This window comes from Pteropus alecto, unplaced genomic scaffold (genome assembly GCF_000325575.1).
Source record: "Pteropus alecto unplaced genomic scaffold, ASM32557v1 scaffold37, whole genome shotgun sequence".
Classification (NCBI taxonomy): domain Eukaryota; kingdom Metazoa; phylum Chordata; class Mammalia; order Chiroptera; family Pteropodidae; genus Pteropus; species Pteropus alecto.
The window spans coordinates 1260014-1267175 of NW_006440605.1; the positions used below are offsets into that span (position 1 = coordinate 1260014).

At 43.0% G+C, this 7162-nt stretch overlaps 1 pseudogene; it reads right to left on the minus strand.

The window, feature by feature from the left end:
* Nucleotides 1-284: 284 nt before the first annotated feature.
* Nucleotides 285-3486, minus strand: LOC102879852 (annotated as a pseudogene).
* Nucleotides 3487-7162: the final 3676 nt, after the last annotated feature.

Here is a 7162-nt window from a genome sequence, read left to right on the forward strand (position 1 = left end):
CACCTTCACCGGTGCCCGTAGATTCAGGCCAGGAGCCTCCAAAGAGCAGCAGAAACTGCCAAGGAAATCACCAGGGTTCCAGCCAAACTTGGGAGGTTGACCACCCATCGGCCACTCTGGGGAGGAAGGCAAGGAAGTGGGGAGTTCTGTCCTCATCGAGTGCTTCCCAGTGCTTCAAGATGAGGAGCGAGACACGTGGACACTGAGGTTCATGTAAAAAGTTACGAACAAAGACAAATTCCAGGAATACTCATAACTGATATAACATCTGCATGTTTTATTGTTCAAAAGTCTAAAAATGTGAGAAACGTATGAGATAAACCTGAATGCCTATTTCTCCTAGAACCTATTTTATTCTTTAAACTTTTTGAAGAGTTTTTATTGGATCTCATCAGAATAATGTAGCACTTTGGGGCAAAGATGCAGCCTAGTAATCCAGCACTGGAAGCCAAGATGTCTCCATGGCCACCATGACCTTGCCCTTGGTGCTGTGGTAGACAGGAAGGAAGGTGACCCAGACACTGCAGAATATAAATAAGCATGCTAAATGTCAGGAACTTGGTTTCATTGAAGGTGTCAGGCAGGTTCCGGGCCAGGAAAGCCAAGAAAAAGCTCCACAGGGCCAAGCAGCTCAGGTATCCCAGGATGCAGTAGAAGGTGGTGACTGAGCCCTTGCTACACATGATGATGAGGTTTCTAGGCTCAGAATGTGTGTCTATATCCATAAAAGGGGGAGAGGTGCCAGCCAGATCCCACAGATAATCAGTTGGATCAGGGAGCAGATGGGAATGACATAGTTAGAAGCCCCTGACACCAGCAAGCATCTCATTGTTCTTCCTGGTTTCATGGCCTTGAATGCCAGAATCATGGTAATGGTTTTGGCCAGAATGATGGAAACAGTCACAGTGAACACAACCCCAAAGGTGATCTGTCAGAGATTGCAGGTGGCTGTGCGGGGTTGGCCAATGAAGAGCAAGGAGCAGAGGAAGCGCAAGAGGAAGGTGATGAGCATGCCATAGCTGAGAGCCCGGTTATTGGCCTTGACTATGGGGATGTCTCGGTGCTTCATAAACAGCCACAAAACCACAGCTGTGACGACAGAGAAGCACAGAGACGCACAGGCCAGGGTCATTCCCAAAGAATCCTTGAAGGCCAGGAAGGTGACGACCTTGGGGAAATAGCGATTTCTCTCACTGTTTGGATACTCTTGGGCTGGGCGCTGGGCACACTGCTCTGCACCTGAGGAAAAGGCAAAGACTCAGCATTTCAGACTCACAAATTCTTCATTTTTACCGTCTGAAAAATTGTCACTGCTGTCTTTGTGCGTACAGACTGTCTCTGATGTAATATTCGGACACACTAGATTAAGATTCATCCGTTATGGCCTAGGGAGGATACTTTCAGCTATAGGCCAGACCAAACCCATTCGGACTAGATCTTCAGCATATGGTGGGTCTAGTTTGGCTTATCTTGAGTTTCAGTGATGTCCACAAGAACAAAGATTTTTTTCCAACCTTATTCTCCACTGTGCCCCTCGTGCTAGGTATTATCCTCCTCATGCTAGGTATTGTACTGCCATGGTTTATGATGTGTGCCTGGGGTGGTCACGTTTAAAGATTTTCTTATTCTCAGTCAGGTTGAGAAAAAAACTTCACCTAGCTTTCCTGGGACATTCTCTTTTACCACTATCCTAACTTATGCTGGCATCTTTTTTTGTATATAACTCGATACTTGGGAGAATGTCTTTCCTCAGTATTCTTTTCCTTTTTTTTTTCTGTGACTATTCTTATAAATTTTTTTCCATATACATTTTGAAAATGGTTCATCAGAAAAGTTTGATTCTGAATGGAGTTGTACTTCCGTTATGTATTTTCTTGGAGGATTTGATGTGTTAATCATCAAACCAATGATTCAATTTAATGATTGAAGAACGATTCAAGAATTTGGATTCTGAACGAAATTATAATCTTGCTTTATTTATTTTTGGAGAAATTGATATTTTAGTCATTGAAGGACAAGGTGTATTTTTCCAAATTTTAATTCGTTTACACTTTTAAGCATGGTTGGTTTAACTTTTTTGGTAAGATGACAGGTCATAAAATTTTTCATCTTTGTAGGCCATATGGTTTCTGTTGCAGCTATTCAGTAGAAAAGCAGTCAGACACTATGTAAATTAATAGGTAAGGCTGTTTTTCAATTTAGTTTGACTTACAACAATAGGCAGTAATTGTCCAATTCCTGCCTTACAGATCTTCCTTATTTTCCATAGGTAACACTCATGTAACAGTACGAAGTTCTAAAATAGTTGGAAAAGTTCTCCACACTTTTCTCCCCAGATCCCCATTTCCTCTTCTAAGAGTCAACAGTCCCGGCTCCCATCTCCAGTCTTCCAGAGACATGCTTAGGACACACAAACGCGTATGTGGAGTTGTGGGTCACTAGTCCTGTGTTCTTCTCTTGCCTTTTCTTGTTTTATAAAGTCATTTGGTGTTGCAAATCCTTCAATAAATTCATGAGAAAGGGAATTTTTTCTTAGCCCATTATTGCCTGACAATACCCATTTACTCTCTCTGCCAAGTGATTAGAACCAAAGGGTTCTTACCATGAAGATGACTGGAATTACAGTTTTCACAAAAAGATTCAAATCATTCAGCTAGTCTATAATTTATATTTTGGGAAATAGAAACATTATTTAATTAATCCTTCTACGTTTTGAATTTATAATAACACATTTTGTTTTGATATATAATTTCTTGGACTAGTATCTTGTGTGGTGGCAACTTTTGGGGATGTTGTGTCTTCATTTGGAATGTTGTGTCTTCATTTTTTTCACGTGTTCCTCTACTCTGCTAGATGATGATATTCTAAAGCACAGGGTCCTGGTCTTAGTTATGGTACAGAATGACACGGTACGGAATGTTCAACGATATTTCTAGTGCAATTTACTTGTACTTGCTCTGTGTTGATCATCTGAGTGTGAAAACTAAAGATGTCAAGGCTTTAAGGCACACCCAGTTTTCCTTGATGATTATGTTACCTTTCATGGTAGACTTTTGTAATGTCCACCATGTGATCTGAGACTGAGATTTTCTCATGTAGCACTGAATGGTAAAGCAGAACCAGTGCGCAGTGGAGCCCACAGGATGAGCACAGCCAGACAGGACTTCAAACAGCACAGGGTAGAAATAGTGATTTGAGAATAGATATATTGAAAAAAATGCATAAATGCATGAGTTGAGAAAAATGGTATAGCATGACCCTATTGCTAATCCCCCTGGCTTCCTTTTATGGAGAAGCGTTTATGGGGCAGTGTTATCATAGGATAGTTGTGTATTTTCTGCATGTCTGGTTGGAAATTTCTCTTTCTGGGCACAAGACACCAATAAGATAGCAGACGGGCTTTCCTTCCTCTGGAATTTTCCTGAATCCTGGACTACAGTTCCAGCTATACACAGATTGAGGTGTCCGTGGGGGAAAGACAATCATTGGTCATGACTGCCCTCATTACTAGCAGTTTTGAAAGGATGTCTGTATATCTCACCTCATAAGAGAGAACTTTGACCTTAAATAGAAGGTCCTTACTATATTCTCCTCTAACCCCCACTGTGGTAATATTACCTAGACACTTAATTATGGGTTACTATGGTTATATTCCTCTTTTAAAGTGTTTACCAGATATTACCAAGGTATCTGCTCGCTTTTTTTTTTTTTGCAAATCCTTGACAATACCGCCTGGGTTTTCCCCTCCTCTCATTTAACCACTTCATCCAAAATCTTTTAAAAACATATTGCTATGTGGTAATGAGTCTGAGGTATGGCTGGATACTTGGTTGGATAGAATATTTTAGTTTCTAGATGAAAGAACCTAATGACATGATGACTGAAGGAGAATAAATTGTCATGACAATTAAATGCAATGCATGAACTTTGATTGGATCTTGAACCAGAAAAAAAAAAGTTAGTAATGGATGCTATTTTAAAGAACAGAAAGGTGATAGTATAGCTGAAATGAGCCAGGAAGAGAGTCAGGGAGATGAAGTGAGAGAGGGCTCAGGGGCAGATTGCACAAAGCCTGGTAGGCCAGGGGAGGATTTTGACCCCAAACTCTGCTACCATGTCCCTGCTGAGCTCCAGTCTCCTGTACCAAACTGCATACTTGACATCTCTGTTTGGATGTCACCGGGTATCTCAATCTCTGCATCTCTAGGACACAGCTTCAGTGTTATGGACTGAATGCTTGTGTCCCACCCCCCAAAATTCACATTACAATTCTCATCCCCAATGTGACGATATTTGGAAGGAGATGTTTGAGATGTAATTAAGGTTAGATCAAGTCATGAGAGTGAGGCCCTCCTAACGAGATTAGTGGCCTTGGGTTCAATTAATTTGCTAGAATGGCTCACAGAACTCAGAGAAATGCTTTACTTACTAGACTGCTGGTTAGTATAAAAGGATGCAACTCAAGAACAGACAAAAGGAAGAGAAGCATAGGGCAAGGCATGTGGGAAGGACATCGAGCATCTATGCTCTCTCCAGGCATGCCGCTCTCCCCGAATCACCAGCTGTTCACCAACCTGGAAGCTCTCCAAACATGCTCCTTTTGGGTTTGTATGGAGGCTTCATTACCCGGGCATATTGATGAAATCATTGGCCATTGTCCACTGATTTAGCCTTCAGCTCCTCTCTATCCCCTGGAGGTGGTGGGGATGGAACTGAAAACTCTTGCATCACAGGGTTGACTCCACAGCAACCAGCCTGTCCTTAGGTCACCTCTGGCTTTCCAAAAAAGTCACCTCATTAACATAACAAAAGACATCTTTATGACTCTCATCACTTAGGACATTCCAAGGGTTTTAGGAGCTCTGCGCCAGAAGTGGGACCAAGACCAACTACATATTTCTTATTATAAATCGCAGCATCACAGAAAGCTAGCTGAGTGGCTGCCTGGTGACAGACTTTTTTGCTTTAGTCAAGTTCCAGAACCCTCTCCTAGCCCTCCCTATCTGTGCACTTTCTTGTGAAATCCAGTTTTAGAAAGAATCCTGCTAAGTCAGTTTAGCAAGAACCCTCCACCCTGATTGCTCTCCATATCTGATTTCTAATATAATATAATATAATAATTATGTCTAATATCTAGTTTGTTTAGCCAGAACCCTCCTTACCACTGATGTTTCCTCTTAATAATTTGCATCCATTGACCCCCACCCTGCTACTTGGCTATAAGTCCCCACCTGCCCGTGCTGTATTTCAACTTGAGTCCAGTCTCTCTCCCCTAATGGAAAATTCCACTGCAGTAGTCCCTGTACCTATCTCAACAGCTGCTGCCCCTTGAATGAAGTCTTCCTAAGCATGCTTTAGTAGGTATTATTAAATATTTTTTCTTTAGCCCTGGCAGAATGAATGAATTAATGAATGAGCACTTCTGTGAAACTGTGATACTTTCAAAAATTGGTGGACCAGTCATTAACTTTAGCTGGTAGTGGCTCTGTGTATGGCCCAATAAAGCGTCCAATGAAGGACCGCGTTAGTTGTCTTTCTTAATCCCCCCTCCCCAACCTCACAAATCCTAAAGGATCCAGAATCCCCCAGTTCTTCACTCACCACACTCACTGGCCCCAGAGCTTTCTCTTCCATCTAACCCACATGCAAGGCACGTCCCATCACTCCAGAGCAAAGCCACCTTTTTCCTGCTTCGGTGAAAATGACAAAGAACATCGGCTTGTTCCTTTCCTCTACTGTGGGATTTTACCCCCAGAACCTTCTGAAAATACCAGTGTGGGGTACCGCCAATTTCCCTTCTTAACCACCTGACTCCCCTATGTCATGATGTACCTCTCCCCTTTCCCAATAGCCCATAAATCAGAAAATTCTTCCAGGTCTTTAAAATCTTCCACAATTTAACTGCTTCTTACTACCTCCCTGGTCCAGCTGCTTGCAGAGAAGCCAAAAGTCTGAGGCAGCAGGTTTAACAGAGAAAGAGAGATTTATTCATTAAACTAGCTGAACAAGGAGACCAAAGAGGAAGCTCAAATTAGTTTCCCTGAACAAAGGCTTGGGTTCAGTTTTAAGAGGCCTGTTGTTATTGCCTGAAATACCCTTAACACTAGAAAAAAAACTATTAGAATCTGATTTCAGTGTTAGGATCCAATTTCAGTCTCCTGAAATTGAGGTTGGTCTTGTTACTCTGTGAGGACAGTGGCGATGATAATCACAATGCTATACTACCATCTGAAACAGCTTTAATGAGCACATACTATGTGACAGCCCCTGTTCTAAGCACTTCTACACTTAGTAACACAGTTAATCCTAAAACAACCTCCTCAGGATTTCTCTAAGTGAATGGTTAGGAGGAGAAGCAGAAAGAGGAGGAGGAGGGAGGCAGAGGGAAGCAGGACGAGGGAGAGGGCCAGTCCACCTATGGCCAGGGTCTGACTTTGTCATACACCTTTGGGAGCTCTCAGAGGCCAAAGACTTCTCAACATTCTTGATATGCAAATTATTCTAGAGAAAGTTCTGCATTGTCAGCACCGGAGTTTGCCACCCACCACGTGGCCGTCTTTTCAAGATAGCAGAATAAGCAGTTCCTTGACTCAGCAGTGACAGCCCGGCCAGGAAGGAGGCATTGAGGGGCAACCCTGATTCCACCACTGGTCAGCTGTGTGGGCTTCTCTGAGCCTCAGTGCTCTTATCTGTAAAGTGGGAATGACAACAATAAAACCTTCCTCAAAAGCCTCTAGCAAGGACTTCCTGAGAAAGACCATGACAATGGTCCCGGCAAATCGTTTGTATTCAGTGCACGTCGGCTGCTATTTTCACTGGCGTGAGTTTGGGAGCAGCCTGCCTCAGATCACATGCTTTTTAGAGGCCCTCCCTAAACGAGGCCGCAAATGCTCAGGCTGCTGCTCAATGTCTGACCGGCCCCCACCCGCCCTTCTAGCTTTATTTGTCCCTTCCTTTCTGCACCCCTCCCTTCCACATGCTCTGCATTCCAGCAAAACTGGCCAATGCATCACAGGCCAGACACACCTGGTGATGTCTACCCCAGGACCTTCCACCTCAAGAGTGCTCATGGTAGAATAAACAGGTATGGGCATCGGAATCTAAAACCTTGAACCCTATCCCAGTTCACCTCTCGAATGCTGTTGACCTTTTTAGCAAATGA